Source organism: Tamandua tetradactyla, chromosome 10, assembly GCF_023851605.1.
Source record: "Tamandua tetradactyla isolate mTamTet1 chromosome 10, mTamTet1.pri, whole genome shotgun sequence".
Classification (NCBI taxonomy): domain Eukaryota; kingdom Metazoa; phylum Chordata; class Mammalia; order Pilosa; family Myrmecophagidae; genus Tamandua; species Tamandua tetradactyla.
Window position 1 is genome coordinate 53,141,875 of NC_135336.1, and position 20,503 is coordinate 53,162,377.

General features: G+C 36.8%; 1 protein-coding gene and 1 non-coding gene across 2 annotated transcripts in view; both read right to left on the reverse strand.

Moving 5' to 3' along the window:
- EPHA6 (EPH receptor A6) overlaps nt 1–20,503 on the reverse strand; it is a 951,964-nt gene that overhangs the window by 875,852 nt on the left and 55,609 nt on the right.
- LOC143649046 (U6 spliceosomal RNA) lies at nt 4,883–4,989 on the reverse strand. The gene has a single exon (XR_013158924.1). It is a non-coding gene; the product is annotated as a U6 spliceosomal RNA (small nuclear RNA).

A 20,503-nucleotide genomic window follows, 5' to 3' on the forward strand; every position in this document is an offset into this window, starting at 1 on the left:
AGGGGTGAAAGTCTCCCTGACAACATGGGGCACGACTCCTGTGGATGAGTCCACAATGTCTTCCTGACCAAAAGGGGGAAAAGAAGTTTAATAAGGCATCAGTGGTAAGAGAGAACAACTAGAGTCAAGAGGTTATTCACTTATGCAAATTTCAGCCAATAGTGCTAATTGCCATGGTATGCTAAATCACAGCCAGTATCAACTCTCTTAACTTTTAAGAACACCTAGGGCTCAAGCTGAGACTCTCTAAGTTTTGTGCACTATTTATTTTCTTGAACTAAATTCCAGACAGTTCCTAGGCCAGATAAATACTGAAACCTAGAGGGACCGGCCTCTCCAAGATTATTAACATATTACATTCGGGTATCCTTTAGTGTCAGCACCCCTTCTTAATATGAAAAAGTCAGAATGCGCATTGCCTGAACAACCCTATACATTGGGAAAAGGATCAAAGGAGAAGGAGGAGGCAAAACAGAAACTATGATATAACAAATATAACTTCTGAGTCACTATATTGATATTTCTTCCAGCCTCCACTTTTTCAGAGCAACTAGAAGGAAAAATCTGAAATAGTGGAATGGTAACTTACAAAAGAACTCTGAAATCTGTTCTGTAACTACTTGTTTAAGTGTATTTTGGAAAGTATTGCTTTTTCTTTCTTTTCTAAGTATATATGCTATATTCCACAATAAAAATTTATAACATGTTTATTATGAAGTTTCATGTACATACAGAAAAACTGAATAATGAGTTGATATATATCTTCAGATTCAACCTTTATCAACATTTCAGAGAAGTTGCATCATCTATCCTTTTCCTCTTTTTTCTGAATTACTTTAAGATAAATCTCAGTCATCATACTCCCAAATTCTTTACCATGCAACTCTAAAAAATAAGGACATCATAAATAACCATAACCTCATTATCCATCTAAAAGAATTAATATTTCTTTGAATATCATCCAATAGCTACACCATAGTCTGCCTTCTCTAAATGCCATTCTACCATTTGTTATAATCAGGATCCAGCAAGACTCACATTTAGACCCATCCATCACATTTAATTAGGACCTACCCTAATCCAATTCAGCTTCATCTTCACTAATAAGATTCTATTTCCAAATGGGTTCACATTTCTCTGACTGGTTGTTAGGGCTGAATTCATAACTCATGTATTGAGTACTCTACATAAGAGGAATGAGTGAGAAGAACACACCAACTTGATGAGATAAATACTCCAGATTATTCTCATTCTAGTAAGCAACGTGCCCAAGACTCAGACTTAAACAGCTGTGGGATTCAAACCCAAATGTGACTAACTCTAAAGACTATTCTCTTTCTTATCCAGTCAACTCTTGAATAATACCTTTAAAAATATTGCCAAATTGCTTTCCAAATATCTGTGTCGGCAACCATCACTACTAGTTTTTAACACTGTCTTAACATTATTATAACCTTTGTTATATTTTACTAATCTGATAGGTATAACATGGTGACTCATGTCAAAATAGATCATTTATAAAGTCTTCATTGCACATCTTGTCTTTGTAAAAGTATTTGTGCTTCTGTTTCTGTATTTCTCTCACCAGATAAGCGCTGCTGAAATTAGCAGCATAATGAGGTTACATTGAATTTTATCTGAATTTCTGAAAGTATGGTTAAAATATGTATATTTTTTAAGTTACAAATACACCAAATATATGAATTAACCAATCATCATCTAATAACCATTAGCATTATATATGCCTAAGTGATATGAATTCTTAAATATCTAATTCTAAATTGATTTCTTGGAACATAAGGGAACCTAGGCACAAAGAATAAATGGACAATAAAGTGAGATTCACCAGAAATAAATTAAACAGGGAATAACACCTTTTTTCCTTATGTTTCATATCACTGGATTTTTTAAATGCAATTTTATTGAGATATATTCACATATAATCATACAAAAAGCAATAATTCACCGGATCATCAAAATGCATTTATCATCACAACTGATTTGTGAACATTTTCATTACTCCATAAACAATAAAAGTAAGAATAACAAAAGTAAAAGAAAGAACACCCAAAACATCCCATATGCCTTATTCTCCTCCATTTTATTTATTTACTTTTTCTCATTATTTTCTTATTCATCTGTCTATACACTGGATAAAGGGAGTCTGTCACAAGGTTTTCATGGTCACACAGTAAAAGCTACACAGGTATATAATCATCTTTAAGATGAAAGGACATATTGGATTACAGTTCAACAGTTTCAAGCATTTCCCTGTAGCTACTCCAATACAATAAAACTGAAAATGGATATCTGTATCATGAATAAGAATAACCTCCAGAATGACCTCGCAATTCTATCTGAAATCTGTCAGCCATGGAATTTTAATTTTATTTCTCTTCCCCCTTTTGGTCAAGAAGCCTTTCTCAATCCCATGATGCCAAGGCCAGGCTTATCCCCAGGAGTCATATACCACATTGCCAGGGTGATTTTCACCCCAGGAGTCATGTCCCATGTAGTCTGGAACATGAGTTTACCTGTGGAGTTAGCTTAGAGAGAGAGGCCACATCTGAGCAACCAAAGAGGTTCTCCGGGGTGACTCCTAGGCTTATAATCATAAGTAGTCTTAGTTTACCCTTTGCAGGAATAAGTTTCATAAGGGCAAACCACAAGATCAAGGTCTTGGCCTTTTAAATTGGTAGTCCCCAGTGACTGTGAGAATATCAGGTCTTACTCAGATGGAATTTAATATTTCTACATTTATCCACATTCTTTCAAGGGGACTTTAGAAACATTTTTTTTCTTTTGCCCAGATTACTCTGGTATGTATCGGGGTATCACACTAACCTAAACAAACCAACAAGATCTTACTCCCTATTTAAGGGTCCATGTAATTATGGTGTTTGAATAAACTGATCATACAAGCTAAATTAGACAGGGTGCTACAGAAAATATAAGTTTTGCACCAAATAAATATCTCTTCCTTTGGTTTCATCCATAAGTTGAAGTTTTAAAATACAGTCAATATCATCCTTTACCCATAGTCTGATTTACCTTAGTCCTAACCAAATCAGCTTCATTCATATCTCCTTCACTCATATCTCTAACTAAAGTCTGATTTCTTTTTCAGCTTTTTTGTTTGTTTGTTTGTTTTTTAACAATTCCTGTATGGGGTAATGCTGACTTTCATAGCGGCCGAACCCTGGCTCGGAGTCTCAAGCATCATAAATATACCCAGAGTTCTGGGGAATGACCAGGTTATACACAGAGTTCAGCAACTCAGAATTTTAGAAATAATGTTTACAACTCAGGAATAGATATGACTGCTGTTAAGAGCTTACAATCTAGGAATCTTTACAATAAGCCTTCCACTGATAACCTATGCTCTCAAATCCAAGTCTCAGAATTTGTACATTGTAGGTTAGTCCATATTAGTGAGCCATTATAATATCTGTCTTTTTGTTCCTAGCATATTTCACTCAACAAACTGTCCTCAAGGTTAATTCACCTTGTTGTCTGCCTCACAAATTCATTTCTTCTTGCAGCCACTTAATACTCTATTGGAGGTAAACAACACAGTTTTCCATTTTGTTCATCAGTTGATGCATCCTTAGGTAATTGCTAGCCATTGCAAATCATGAATACCTCCACCATAAACACAGTGTGCAAATGTCCATTCTCATCCCTGCTTTCAGTTCTTGAAGTATATACCTATAATAGGGTTGTAGAATCATATGGCAACCCTATACTTAGCCTCCTATGGAATGACTACACTGCCCTCCAGAGGAGTTGACCATTTTACTTCCCTAACAACAAAGAATAGATACCTCTCTCGCCCCACATTTTCCCCAGCACTTGCATTTTTCTGTTTATTTTTAAACAGCTTTATTCACACACCACACCATCCATCCTAAGTAATGATTCCTGGTATAATTAATCACACAGTTATGCATTCACCACCAGAATCCATGAGGACATTTTCATTTCTTCCACAAAGAAGAGGAGGTAAAAAATGAATAAAAATTTAAAAACTAAATTAAATTAAAAGGAGAAACAGCAACAAGAAGAACCCCATATCCATACTTATCACTCCCTCTTAGTGACATTTAGTTTTAGTATATTGCCTTTATTACACTTCATGGAAGCATATTGCAATGTTACTCTTAATTATAGACTCTAGTTTCCATCGATTGCATTTTTCTATATATCATCCTTTTTTAACATCTTGCACTGTTGACATTTGTTTGTCATATGTCATGTAAACAATTCTTACATTTCTCCATTTAATCACCATCACTGATCACCAGGTTTCACTAAGATATACAGTCCCAGTTTTTATCTTCTATATTTATTTATGGTGTCATACATGCTCCTAGCTTTCCTCTTTCAACCACACTCACACTCAGATTTGTTTAGTGAAGTTGCAATATTGTGCTACCATCAGATAGTATTGTGCTATCCATTTCTGGATCTTTACAATCGAATCTCTTGATCATTCTATACTCCTTCAGCAGCAAATGCCCAATCTCTACCCTCCTTCTATCTCCTGATAATCTGTGTTCTCAACTTGAACTCTCAAAAGTCACTCGTTAATATTAGTTCATATTAGTAAGATTATAGAGTACTTGTCCCTTTGTTTCTGGCTAATTTCACTCAACACAATACCCTGAAGGTTCACTCGCGTTGTTGCATGACTTTATTCGGATGTCTTTTTTTCTCTCTTTTTACTCTTACTGATAGTCTTCCTTTCTACCCTCTTCTTCAGACCTCTCTCTCCTATCTGCCTGTAGTGCTTCCTTTAGTATTTCTTGTAGAGCAGAGCTCTTGTTCAAAACTCTCTGTATCTGTCTTTCTGAAAATATTTTAAACTCTCCCTCACTTTTTTAAACATATGGAACGCTTCACGAAGTTGTGTGTCATCCTTGCGCAGAGGCCATGCTAATCTTCTCTGTATCATTCCAATTTTAGTATATGTGCCACCAAAGCAAGCACTCCCTCTTTTTTTTTTTAACTCTCCCTCATTTTTTAAGGACAGTTTTGCTGGATATAGAATTCTTGCTTGTCAATATTTCTCTTTTAGTATCTTAAACATATCAAATCTCTACCTTCTCACCTCCATAGTTTCTGCTGAGAAATCCACACATTGTCTTATTGAGTTTCCCTTGTATATGGTGAATCACTTTTATCTTGCTGTTTTCAAAATTCTGTCTTTGGCATTTGACAATCTGATTAGTGTCTAAGAGTAGGTCTATTCAGATCTATTCTGTTTGGGGTGTGGTGTGCATCTTGGATCTGCAATTTTATGTCTTTCATAAGAAATGGGAAATTTTCAGTGACTATTTTCTCCATTATTCTTTCCACCCTTTTTTCCTTTTCTTCTTCTTCTTTGGGGATACCTATAACACATATATTTGTATGTGCATGTTCACATTCAATTCCCTGAGACCCTGCTCATATTTTTCCATTCTTTTCCCTATCTGTTCCTTTGTGGGTAGGATTTCAGACATTCTGTCCTCTAGTTCATTATCCTTTCTTCTGCCTCTTCAAATCTGCTGTTGTAATTTTCCATGTGTTTTGCATCTCTTCTATTGTGGCTTTCATTTTCATGGGTTCTGCCATTTGTCTTTTCAAGCTATTGAGTTCTTTTTTTATGGTCAGCCAGTGTCGTCTTCTTATCTTTCATCTCTTTTGCTAACTTTCTCCAACTCACTAATTTGATTTTCAAATTGATTTAGCCTGCTTGTTTGAACATCCTTAATTAATTGTTTCACATCCTGTATCTCCTTTAAAATGTTAGTTTGTTCTTTTCACTGGACCATATTTCATTTTTCCTAGTATGACAGTTTTTGCTGGTGTCTAGGCATCTGATTTCTTGATTAGTTTATTTTGGAGGTTGTTTTCACTCTTCTACCTAGGGTTTTCTTGTTAATTGGCTTTGTACTCTGTTCTTTGACATTCAGTTCAATTTATTCTAAACCTCTAGCTTAGCTTGTTTAACTGATCAGAATTTTTCAGCACTTATTTTTCTGGTTCTTGCCCTGCATCTATGGAAACTTTTATTGAGGAAGGTCTCCCCAGATAACCTCCCCACTCAGGTTTTCTCAAATAAGGCAGGCCCAAGTCTCAGGAAGAGGATGCAATCAGTATCAACTTTCCATGAGGATGAGATCCAGCAGGTTGTCTGACTTTCCTGTGGAGCCTCTAGACGCTGTACTCTTCCTATCATTCACAACAGGTGGCGTTCGTCAGCCCACAGCTCCCCACCGATGTAAGATGGTGTGAAGCCTTTAATTCTCAGCCTGCTGGGCATACAGTTGAGAGGCTAAGGTGGAAGGTAAGCTTAAGCTGTTTTAGATTCCAAGCCCCCTGGGATCTGAATTCTCTGAAGGAGGGCTGCCACCTGAGCTGGGGACCACCCCTCTTTTCTTGGGAAGAAACAGCCTTTAGGGAGTTATCTCTTTCACTTTACTTCTTACTTTCTCTCAGACCTATCTTAACTCCGCCCTTGCCTGGGTCATCATTGACAGATGAAAATGTGCAACACTTTCTCTAATGAGCTACTTAGAATACTTTTTAAAAAGAAAAGAAAAAGTGAAAAAATAAAATAAAATCACTTCAGAGCCAATCTCCTCAGCCCCAAAGGTTCACTAGTAAAGAACTGGTTTTGGTACCTGACTGTGTGTGACCCTTTTCTTGGGCACAACGCTTTGCCAGTATTCTGAGCTTGGCCGACTCCAGAAATCTTTTTTTTTTCTTTGTCAGCCCTGTCCCCTTTCTACTGGGAGAGTTCTCAGGGTTACTTTCCTGTTTTCTCTGTGTTTATCGGTGCTCAGAGCTTGTATTCACAAGTCCAAATTTGTTCATTGAAACCACAATTGGAGCTTGGCTGAGCTATCTTCCCTTGCTCCTAGTAGTATCTGTTTCTTTTTCTCAAGGGAAGTGTCTCTAACACAGTCTGCCAGCCATGTGGTAGGGGCACAGGCCTCTGCAGTTCGGGAGTTTGAGTTCTGTACTATGATCTCAGCCCTTCCATCTGTTCAAGACAGGTGTACAGTGTGCCATTCATGAATGTCCTCCAAACAGTTGTTTCAGATAGTTCCTGGCTATTTACTAGCTGCTCTGGATGAAGAACTAGATTCCACACATCTTGCCCTGCCAAGGGGTCAGAAGTAGACTTTTTTAATCCAAACTTTAGTCATCAGAAATAATAAATTACTAGGTAAAAAAATCTGAACTTTGTTGTCATAAAATTAAAACAAATACATATCAAAAAACTCTGAAATGAAAGAATTATCTTTTTGCCCTTTGAAATTATAGCCAAACCAAGAAGCTGTAATTATCAACATTACTTTAATTTAAAAATTAATCTACCAACAGAGTATGAGCTCCTCAAGGGCAGGGAATCTGTGTGTGTGTGTATGGGTGGGTGGGTGTGTGTACGTGTAGGTGTGTACTTGTTGAACAAAATGAATGAACAGATGAGTGAATGAATGAATCTATTAGGTGAATGGAAAAGAGCATGCACAGGAAGGTCATTTCTCATAATGAGATATTCTTAAACAACTATTGAAAAGGCAATGTAGGATAAGTTGGAAAGAGAGCAAAACAAAAAATTGTGAATGGCCAATATGCTTATTTTCTAATACAAAAGGTCAAGAGCTAATCACATGTGATCTGTCTCTGAGATTTGGTTAAGGAGCAAAGTTGATTCCAGACAAAACTAAAAATAGTTATTTGTTTTGAACACAGAATCTGTTGCAAGAAGGCACATTTCTGTACCTTTCAGAGTCCACTTCTCTGCTTCCCTCTAGCTCCAACCATTTCAGTTCTGAGTGCTCTCATGCAGCTCACTCTCAATCCAAACCCTGTGCTTCCATCCTCACCTGTGGCACATGCACACAATGTCCACACCACCACTCCCAATATCCTGCACAGATAAAAGCATCTATTAAACCAAGAAAGCAAATTGTACTTATTAATACTCATTTCCCCATATTCCTTTATGTATTTATTTATCCAAGCTAAATTAGAATTACATATAACATTCTTCAGGTGATGCTGACTAGTGACTCTTGCATAACATTGCTTAAATCACACACCACACAAGGAATTTCTCAGAAAAAAAATATGCTGTAAAAGAATTCCTAAAACTTCCACGTTTTATCATGTTTCAAGGAATTTCACACTATATAGATTGTAACTTCTCCTGCTTCCTTGGATTTGATGTTTGGCTCTAGTAATATATGCTGGAGTGACCCTGGTCAAGTCACAATTCTTTTTCTACCAAGTTGGGTGTGCTCTTTCCTAAACTAAGTAATTCTCTGGGCCTTAGTATTCACCTAATGTGGCTTTCAACACTCTAATCTTGTAAGCCACTCTTCCAAGGTACTATGGTTTAGAATGTAAAAAAATAAGACACAAATCCTTCCTTATTGTGTAATATGTCACAATTGCCTCGTCTTCCCACTTTGAGTTTCCATTGTTAATTGATCTACTCTAGAACTCTTCAAGAGTGATCTAAGTGAAATTCATAAATTGCCCCATCCCTTTGTCTCCAGCTGTTTTAGTCCCTAAAAACAATGAAACAGAATGCCAATATTAAAAGTTCTTCCTGAAATCAGCTAACTCTGTTCATGAATACTCAAATTTCATAGCCAGCTCCTCATATAACAGGGTTGCAAGGTCAAAAACTTGACATTCTATTTATACAATAATATACATTTGGGAGATAAACTATAAAAGAATAATTTAAATAAAGATATAATGTTCTAACCCCTTTCCATAATTTCAACATCCTTGACTATCTTAAGAAGGGGTTGTGTTCGAAGAGCTAAAATAAATTATACTAGAGTAGTTCAGTATAATTTTGCCTATGAAACAGAATACTCTGTAAGAAAAATGGGCTGGAAAATGCAAAGACATAAATAAAAAAATAAGATAACCACGTATTATATCATTTATACATTAAACAGATTTTAACTCAATTATCTGACAAATAAAGTAATGAGAATTATGTAGGACACTTTCTCCTGGAATCTACTGAGGAAATGACAGCGCTAATGTGATGCCAAATTTAGAGGCACACAAACTGGAAGACAGCTGATCTTTTATGGCATATTTCTGTACTACATAAGAGTCAGATAAAGGAAAGTTTCACAAATGAAACATTTACAAAGGTAACCCTTGATAAAATCAGCATGGCTTCAGTACATAGAAAAGAATGACAGATGGAAGCTTTATTGTTGGCAGAAAAAAGAAAAGTAAAGAAAGAAAAAAATCCAACATTATTAACATTACCCTGTATGAAAGGTAAATCATTAAATATTATTTGCAAATTGTTTATCACCAGTATCTTGTGCAATAAAATAAATGTGACAGTAATGATAATGACATTTTGGAAATTGAGAATATTTTACCCAACAAGATTTCTCAAGTATATATTTTTATTAGAGAAGTTGTGACTTTATAAAACACCCATTCATAAAATACTGGATTCCTGTATACCATCATACCACCAACACGCACAATGGTGTGGAAGATTCGTTACCTATGATGACAGCACTTTTTTATAACTGTATTTTTAACAGCAGTTACCTTTGCTAAAATTGATGAAAGCTTAAAATAGTTCTATCATCCATTATCATTAACAGTAGGTGTATTTTCTCTCAATTTATTCATTGTATACCACTCTATTAGTACCACCTTGACATACATTTGTTATAACCCATGAAAAACATTTTTATATTTTTACTATTAACTATAGTCTATCATCTATGTGCTGGTTTGAATCTGTTGTGGACCCCAGAAAAGCCATGTCCTTTAATCCTCATTCAGTACTGCTGGGTAAGATTTTTTTTATGGTTTCCATGGAGATGTGACCCACCCAACTGCGGGTGATAACTTTTGATTAGATGGTTTCCATGGAGATGCATCTCTACCCATTCAAAGTGGAGTTACTTACTGGAGCCTTTTAAGAGGGAACCATTTTGGAAAAAGCATTAGAAAACGAGAACCTACAGAGCCAATGAATGGACAGAGCCTAGGGAAGATTCCTGGAGAGAAAGCTAGCAGACTTTGTCATGTGCCTTTCCAGGTGAGAGAGAAACCCCAATATCATCAGCCTTCTTAAACTAAGATATCATTCTCTAAATGCCTTATTTTGGACATTTTTATAGCCTTGCCTTAATTTGGACATTTTCATGGCCTTAGAACTTTAAACTTGCAACTGAATAAATTTCTCTTTTTAAAAGCTGGTATATTTCTGGTATATCACATTCCAGCAGCTTATAAACTAAAACAACCTACAGTAAGGTTCACAGTGCTGGACAGCCCCATGATTTATCTTTTATTTTTTATTATAGTAATACATATTTCCTAAAAATTCCTCTTTTAAACACATTCACCTATAATAGTTCAATGCTATTGATTACACCCACAATGTGTTACCTTTACCATCATTCATTTCCAAAGCTTTACCATCAATCTAAATAGAAATTCTGTACAAATTAAGCATCAATTCCCCATTTAACTCCAATCTATCACCTGTTAACCTATATTCTAGATTCTTATTCTATTAGTTTGTTTTTAATTACTTTATATCAATGAGCTCATACTATATGTATCCTTTTGAGTCTGACTGATTTCACTCAACATAATGTCCTCAAGAATTATTTATGTTGTCACATGCATCAGAACATCGTTTCCTACAGATTAATCATATACCATTATACGTATATACATATTCTGTTTATCCATTAATCAGCTGATGTACACTTAGGTTGTTTCCATCATTTGAAAATTATGAATAATGCCACTATGAACATCAGCACGTAAATGTCAGTTTTTCCAGGTCATATCTAGTAGCAGGATTGCTGGATAGCATGGCAATTCAACACTTAGCTTCCTGAGGAAGCTAAGCTTCCTTAGGTTCCTGAGGAACCACCAAACTATCATTCACAGTGGCACCACTTTTACATCCCAAACAATAAATGAGTGTTTATATCTCTCCACATCCTCTCCAACACTTGTGGATTTCTGTTTTTGTAATAGTGATCAACCTAGTAGGCATTAAATGATAGCTCACTGTGGTATTGATTTTCATTTCCCTAATAGCTAGTGTTGAGTTTGTTTGTTTGTTTGTTTTTTTCAAACTTTTTTGAGCCATTTGTATTTCCTCTTTGGAAAAATACATACTTAAGTCTTTCACCCATATTTTAAGTTGGGCTGTTTGTCTTTTAATTGAGTTGTAAGATTTCTTTTTACGTATTCTGGGTATTAAACCCTTATTGGATATGTGGTTTCCAAATATTTTCTCCCATTGCAAAAGTTATCTTTTTACTTTCTTGACAAAGTCCTCGAAGCACAGAAGTTTTTTCATTTTGAGAAGGTCTCATGTATCTATTTGTCTTTTATTACTTTTGATTTGGGTATGAAGTCGAAGAAACCACTGCTTATCACAAGATCTTGAATGTCCCTTACATTTCTTCTTTAAGTTTTATGGTCCTGATTTTCATATTTGGGCCTTTGATCCATTTTGAGTTAATTTTTGCATATGTTTCTATTAACCAGTGAATATTTTAAACTCTCCCTCATTGTTGAAAGACAATTTTGCCAGATACAGAGTTCTTGGCTGGCAGTTTTTCTCTTTCAGTACCTTAAATATATTATGCCATGCCTTCTCACCTCCCTTGTTTCTGATAAGAAATCAGCATTTAGTCTTATATGGTTCCCCTATCATGAATTGCTTTTCTCTTGCTTCTTTCAGGATTCTCTCTTTATCTTTGGCATTTGACATTCTGATTCCTATGTGTCCTGGATTAGATCTATTATGATTACTCTGTTTGGTGTATGTTACTTCTTGGACATGTAGTTATGTCTTTCCTAAGAGTCAGGGAATTTTAGTTTTCCTCAAATATTCTTTTAACCTTTAAATTATTCTTTATGTTCACCCGGTCTCTCCTTAATATCCTTTATCTCTTTAGCCATATTTTCTTCATCTCCTTAAACTGATTAAGGAGATTTGTATGAACTTCTTTAATTAGTTGTGCCATATTCTATTTCTCCTCCAAAGTTTTGATTTGCTCCTTTGACTGGGCCATATATTCCTGTTTCTTAATACAGCTTGCTAAGTTTTTCTGATGTCTAGGCATCTTATTTTCTTGACAATTATATTCTGAAGGTCAGTTTCTCTCCCTTGCCAGAAATTTTATTGTTGACTGGCTTTGTGCTAAGATCCTTCTTTGACACTTGGTTTTACTTAATTTAAACCTCTAGAATTGCCCATGTTGAACTCATCAGATCTTTACAGCTCTTCCTCATCTGATTTTTGCCCTGGATATGTGATATATTTTTTAAGATTTCACTATTTATTCAATTGATTCCCCAAGGAGAAAGCTTCCTTTCATCTGTTCCTTCTCTGGGAAGCTTGATCAGTTTTATTTCTGTATAGTCTCTACAGTTTTCTTTTTTTACACTCCTTTCATTGTATCTAGCTGCTTTTTGCTAGAGGGAAAATTCTGGGAGAAGGGTCACCCCTGAGAGTAATTTCCCAAGTCAGTATTTTCCAGCCAAAATAGGGCAATGGATCCACTAAGGGGCACAGACCTGGCTCCAAAGTACATGCAGAGTAGAACAGGACAAAGACACCAAAAATCCTTTTTGACAGTTCCCCAAAGTTCCATTTTCTTGGCCTTCCCAGCAGATGGCACCCTTCAGCAAACTATCCCCTGCTGCCAGAAGGAGGAATTGTGCCTTTAAACCTCCACTGACTCCACCCCTGTCAAGGTGTGAATTTGAAGCAACTGCTGCTTCAATTTGGTTGTGTCTGGGGTTGGCGGAGTAGAAACTGTACATCAGAGCCTGCAGCAAGTGATTCTAATTTGCTAATCAAAAGCCCTGATCAGTGCTGGACCTTGCTCCCTCCTCACCCACCTTCTTGGGGAAGGGATTGTTATGTACCTTTCTGACAGCATCTGCCAGCCAGGGACTGGATCCCAAGGCAGGCCACCAGTAGAGTAAGGGATAGGCACAGTCCTTTACCATATTTATCAGCCTCTTCCTTCTGCTCTTCTCTAGGTGCTGTATAGTGTTTGACATCTGGAAGTTAAACATTTATTTCAGGCAGTTCCTACCTGCTTATTAGCTGTTTGGGATGAAGGAGTGGTTCCTGAATTTCACTACTTCACCATGCTCCCCAAAAGATTTCTTCTTTACCAAGTATAATTAAGCATAAGCAGATGCAGGTTTTCATGAGAAACTGACCAGTTTTCTTAATTTATTGATTACTCAAGACACAGCCTATAACAAGAAATGTTTGATTTAAGAAACTCTTTTGATGAAGTCAGCAGGATCCAAGTTCTGTCCTCAGCTTTCAGGGCTGAGCATTTTATCCTTTGAAGGAGGCGTGATCACATTTTAAGAGACTGATTCTTGCTAATCAGGTACGCAGGAGACTAATTTATAAATGAGAAGGACAATTTATTCACTGATGATTAGTATCCCCAGGGAATCTCTTTCCCTGCAGGTAAGTTCATTCAAGAGACAAAATTATAGATCAAAGATTTTGGGGAGAGTACCAAATTACTGGGAAGAAGTGATGCTGTTTTACATTTTTTAGAACTTCTAGATCTATTTCTATCTGGTGAATAAAGAGCTTTATTTACCCAGTTTAAAGCTCTCACCTTTGAAGAGTGATGAAGAAATATTGAAAAAAATTCCCTCCTTCAAAAAGTTCTTATACAAATATATATAGTATTAACTATAGCTCTCACATTTTTAACACTATAAGGTATGTTATAATTATAGACTTTTTAATGGCTAAATTTTGGAAGGCTTATTTTTTATTTTTGGAAAGAAAATTGATTGCATCTATGAACTATCTTTATTCACAAAATAGCATGTAATTTTTCCCAAGATGGATTCTTACCTGTAAGAAAAATAAATTCAAACTACTATGGAGAGATTTTACACAGTTTGGCATTTTGGCTATTATGCAAATGCTGTCTACTTCCAAAATATGATTTCCAGTATGCAATTCTCTTATGCATCAGAGACATTTCAGTGGCCTCCCAAACTTAACATGTCCACACCTGAGCTTATCATTTTCCCAGGAAAAAGGTATCACATCCTGCTTTCCCTATTTCAGTTACCAGCACCCAGAACTTGCCCAATTACTCAAACTGTGAATCTATACTATCACTGACTCATCCTCACCCCTTAAAATGTATCTATCAGTATACAAACTAGATGTTATAAGCAAGAAAATGTTACCCCCAAAGATGTCCACATCCTAACCAAGAACCTGTGACTATGTTGTTACATGACAAAGGGAAATTAATATTGCAAATAGAATTAAGTCTGTTAATCATTTAACCTTAAAATGCAGAGATGATCCTGGATTATCCAGGTGGGCTCAATGTAACCATAAAGGTTCATAAATATGGAAAGAGTCAAAGAAAGGAAAATGCAACTATGGAAGAAAGGCCCAGAGTTTCAATGTTGGCCGGCTATGAAGATAGAGGAAGGGAGTCATGCCAAGGAATGTGGATGGCCTCCAGAAGTTAGAAGGGGAAAGAAAATGAATACTCCTCTAGAGCTCTGAGAAAGCAGCAGAGCCACTCTGAAACAATGGTTTCAGCCCTGGGAGACCCGTATCAGACATCTAAATTGCAAAAATATAAAATAATAAATTTGTGTTGTTTAAGCCAATAAGTTTGCTATGATTTGTTACAGCAGCAATAGAGATCTAATACACTGAACTCTCTAAATCAACTTCAATTTTATCTGTTACAGAAGTAAGACAGCTAGTTAAGCACCTACACCTAGACCTCACCTCCCCCCACACTTCCTTCTCTGGGAAAGTCACAAACACACACCAAGTGGTGCCATCCTCAGGCCTTCTGCTACCCCCATCTCTTTTTCTATTATATACCACTCCACACCTCGGGGAAGATGCTACATCAAATGAAAAGGCTCATCTCTCTCTTAAACCTGGAAATAGGGAACAAACAGTCCCAGATGCTGATAAGAAAATTCTCAGTGGCAGAGCCCCCTTCCAACAATGTTGATAAAAATCACACACTCAAACTGTACAGATTTGTCTCTCTTATTCAATTCAAGAAGGGCGTATTGATCTGCCATCTACTGACGTTTCCCCTGAGCTGTATTTGGCCACCCCAGGAGACCTACCACAACGAGGACTTCTTCTCCCCTGCTCTTTTGAACTCTTCGTGCTGTGTTAAGTAACAGAGAATATGTGTTCTTCTGGACTCTTTATACTGTGCAAGTATTAAAGAGATCATTTGCTGCAAGTTTCTATTGTGCACTGAACCTGTGTTCTTACGATGCACCATTGTAAGCAACTTGCTCCACAATATGAGCTTCTCTATCCCCTACCTATTCCATCTTTCAGTCTGGTCTTGCCTTATTTTCATCAAACTTCCACAATGTGACCAACAGTCATCTGCCAAAAACACAAATCTGATTCTTTATGTTTTCTGTTAAAAATTCTTCACTGGCTTTTCTGATCTCTTATAAAACTCTCCAAAAATATCTACTACAAATGAGCATTTATTTCTTCGTGCAGTTTAAACTGAACATTCTACCAGGTGCTGAGGATACAGTTGAACCAAAATAAATATAGCCCCTGCCTGCATGGTGATTATAATTTAACAGAAAAAGGAGCAAAAACCCATAAATTTAAGTTAGTAAAAAATAATATATTAGAAGTGCTATGAATCTAATTTAGATTTTGGGCTCATGGAAAGCTCTAAAAAGTAAGTCATGTTTAAATAAAGTTGAAATATTTTATTTTATATTTCCCTTTTAGATTTATGTATGAATTTTATAAAAAGGAATCTGCAAAAACAGGATATCCATTTAATTATTTTTAATCCAGCATCCCTCCCACTGTTTTGATACCAAAATCTCTTTCCCACTGAATATGTACTAACATTTGGTGGATAAAATGTGTAAAAGATAATGGCTTAGAAACTGTTGCCTTACAATGTATACTTTGAATTCTTTTCACATTGCACACAAGACCATTCCTGACATGTTCCATCCACCTATCCAACTTCACCTAATATGGCTTTCCTTCTCTAACACCCCACACCCACCCTACAGTACTCTGATACACTGTTAATCCTCAGTCTCACTGTTCTTTCACCTCACATTTTCACTCCTATTTCTTCTGCTTATAATACTCCTGATATGTTGTTCTGCAAGTAGGATCCTAGTCATCATTAAGATTTAGCCTAAATGTGCTTTTCTTATAAAACCTTCTCTAACGTATACTCAAAATATTTCAGGGCTAATATACTCTTGCGCCCCCTTCAAATTTGTACACACTTCTTTCACTGAAATTATCTCACTTTATTTTACCATGATGTGTATATATCTTCAAGCAATATTTCCCATAGATTCTAAACTCCTTGAAGGTAAGGATTATATTTTTTAATAGCCATACTCTTTTCCATTCCCATGCCCAATGCTGAGAAACTACCTAAAACACAGGTGGTATTGGGAATTGAATCATGTTTCCCACATAAGGCATATTTAGATTCCAACCCCTGTTCCTGAGAGTGTGAACCCATTTTTAAATAGGGCTTTTTGAAGATGTTAATAGTTAAGTTATGCCCAAACTGAATAATGGTGTGCCTTAATTCAACATGCCTGAAATATTATTAAGCAAAGGAAATTGGACACAGAGAGAAGAAATCACAGGGTATGGCCAGAAGCTGGAAGTCAATGGAAACCACAAGAGAAAGGAGAACATGCTGACAGGTTCTTTGCTACGTGAAAGAAAAGCCAAAATAAACCAAAGATTTCTGGTTTGCCAGGAGATACTGACCATGAGAGGGAAAAGAAAAGCTTCTAGGTTCTGAAATTCTGAGCCAATAAATTCCTGTTGTTAAGCCAATACACTGCATGTTATTTGTTTTAGTAACCAGAAAACTAAAAGAGTTGTTGGTACCTGAAAGTGGGGTGCTGCTATTACAAATATCTAAAATGAGGAATGACTTTGGCATTATTATAAAGTAGTAGAGAATGCGGCAAAAAAAAAAAAAAAAAACACTGAAAGGAAGACAGACCTTGAAAACAATGGGCTTGGATATTTAGCTGAGGAGATTTCTAAACTAGGTGAGGAAAGTGTAGCTTGGCTTAAAACTTAAAGCTTATAGTAAGTAACATGTGAGAGGAAAAGGACAAATGGAGCACCAAACCCTTAAGCACAAAGCAAACAGTAGTTCGGAAAATTTTTGGTAAGTGAGTTTCCAGAGGACAGGACTCCAGAGAATTTAACTGAACACTTTGCTACAGAGGTTGTGGGTGAACCCAGATCCAGTCAGCCACTTAAGTAGAAGTCAGGACTGGAAATGCAGTTATCCAAGAATGAACTCTGCAAAGAAATACCATCCAATGGTTTGGACCTGCTAGAACTACATGCAAAGCCAACAAGGGTTTTTTTTTTTTTTTTTTTTTTTTTTTTTTTTTAATTTATAAGAACAGAAGCAATACCTAAAATTGAAGAAAGAATGACTTCAAAGGCAGAATCATGGAAGCTGAGGCCTGCACCTAAGTTATCCAGGGTCAAAAGAGCAAACCCACATGTGTGTAGAAAGGGAAGGTCCAACCTTGCACATGGAAAGAGAGGACCTTGCCCCCCATTGTTCAGGGAGAGTGCCACCACTGCGATGCTTAGAGGGGTTGGCCCTTTGCTCCAGGGTTCATGGAGAACTTGGCCACCATCCCAATTTTCAGAGAGGATGGAGTGGGGCCTACACTACAATGTCTGGGAAGAATATGGCTGCTGAGTAAGCAAGCACTTAGATGGGCTGGAGAATGCTACTTCTTCAGGCCTAGAGGACAAAGAACCAAACCACAGATGGCTCTCAGAAATTAAGAGCTAATGGAGTTTGCCCTGCAGGATTTCAGAATAGTTTGGGGCCCCTGACCCCTATTTTCCTTCTAAGTTCTATCTTTCATAATAAAAATGTTTAACCTATGCCTGTCCCACCACTATATATTAGAAGCAGGTGACTTATTTATCTAGGTTTTGGAAGTCCACAATAGAGAGGAATTTTGCCCCAGATGGATCATATTCATACAGATTTTGATGAGACTTTCAACTTAGCATTGTTCTGAAATGGCTTACAGCTTTGGGGATGTTATGAAGGAATAACTATATTTTCCATGTGGGAAGAGCATACAATTTTGGGGGTCTTATGGCAGACTATTAGAGATTGAATCATGTTCCCCACATAAGGCATGTTGTGGATGTGAGCCCATTTGTAAATAAGATTATCAAAGATATTATTAGTGGTGGCCAAACTGAATGAGGGGGGCATCTTGATCCTATATATATCTGAAGTCCTTATGAGCAAAGGAAATTGGACATGGAGGAGTGAAGCCACAGGGAGCAGTCAGAAGCTGGAAGTCAAGAGAATTCGGAAGAAGAAAGATAAGATGCTGTCACATGCATAGCCATGTGGTGGAAAAAGGTAAGCATTTCAGTTTCCTAGGCCCCTTAAAGCAAATACTATGAAATGGTTTGTCTTGAACAATGGAATTTACCACTTATAGTTTTGAGAAAAACGTCCAAATCAAGGCATCACCAAGGTGATGCTTTGTCTCTGAAGACAAGCTACCAGCAATCCTTGGCTCCTGCCACATGGCAAAGCACATGGTGGTGTCAGGATTAAGACCTATCCAGAATGAGGTGTGTGCTGGTTCCAAACTGTCATGTACCCCAGGAAAATCATGCTCTTTAATCCTCAGTCAATATTGCTGGGTGGGATCTTTTTTATTGTTTCCATAGAGATGTGACACATGGAATTGTGGGTGGTAAATTCTGATTAGGTAGTGTCCATGGATATATGTTGTGCTGGTTTGAAAGGATGTATGTACCCCAGAAAAGCTATGCTTTAATCCTAATCCCATTTTGTAAAGGCAGCTGTCTCTTTTAATCCCTATTCAGTACTGTATATGTGAAACTGTAATTAGATCATCTCCTTGGAGATGTGACTCAATCAAGAGTGGTTGTAAAGCTTGATTAGGTGCAGACATGTCTCCACCCATTCGGGTGGGTCTTGATTAGCTTACTGGAATCCTATAAAAGAGGAAAGAAACATTTTGGAGAATGAGGGAGATTCTGAGAGACCATGATGACATAGCCATGAGAACCAGAGAGTCCACCAGGCAGCAACCTTTGGAAATGAAAAAGGAAAACACCTCCCAGGGAGCTACATGAAAGGAAGCCAGGAGAAGAAGCTAGCAGATGATGCCATGGTAGCTACATGCCTTTCCAAATGAGAAAGAAACTCTGACCTTGTACACCCTGTGCCTTCTCAATTGAGTGAGAGATCCTGAACTTCATCGGCCTTCTTGAAGCAAGGTATCTTTCCCTGGATACCTTAGATTGGACATTTCTATAGACTTGCTTAGTTGGGACAGTTTCATGGCCTTAAAACTGCAAATCTGTAACTTATCGAATTCCAATTTTTTAAAAGTGATTCCATTTCTGGTATACTGCATCTCAGCAGCTAGCAAACTAGAACAGATTTTGGTACTAGGAGTGGGGTGCTGCTGTGGTTTGTAAATACCGAATATGCTGGAATGGCTTTTTAAGTGGATAAGGGGAAGATTTTGAAGGATTTGTGAGGAGCTTGATAGAGAATGCCTAAAATGCTTTGAAGAGACTCTTGGTAAAATGTGGACTCTAAAGATACTTCTGATAAGGCCTTAGATAAAAATGAGGCATATGCTATTGCAAACCGGAAGCAAGGTGATCCTTGTTTTAAAATGGCAGATTATCTGGCAAATTTGACTAGTGGCTTTGGCTGGAAGGCAGATTTTAAAAGCCATGAGCTTGGATATTTAGCAGAAGAGATCTCCAAATTAAATGTGGAAAGTGCAATCTGGTTTCTCCTCACAGCTTACAGTGAAATGCAACAGGAAAGAGAAACTGAGAACTCAACTCTTGGGTATAAAGAGTAAAGGCTTGTTTCCTCCTGGCTTTGTTATCTTTTGGCTGGCCGACAATCTTTGGGGGTCCTTGGCTTCTATCACATGACAATGAACACAGTGATATCTTCTCTTTTTCTTCTAGGTTCGCTTAACTTTGTGCTTCTGGTTGTTTCCCATTTCTTTTCTCTTGGGGGCCTTCAATTCCAGTAATAGATATAAGACCCATCCTGATTCAGTTGGGCCATAATTTAACTGAAGGATCCTCATCAAAAGGTTCTATTTACAATGGGTTCATAGCCACAGGAATGGACTAAGACAAGTGACATGTTTTACTGGGGTAAATCATTCCAAGTCACTACAATATGAAAAAGAAACAAAAAACAATAATTCAGGAGATTAAATATCTTAAACAAAAGAAATTATGTTGGGAATTCATTAAGCAAGTTCCCCCTGTACATACATATATATATATATATATATATATATATATACACACACATAAACATACATATTTTGAACTAAAATGCTAAAGACCATTTCA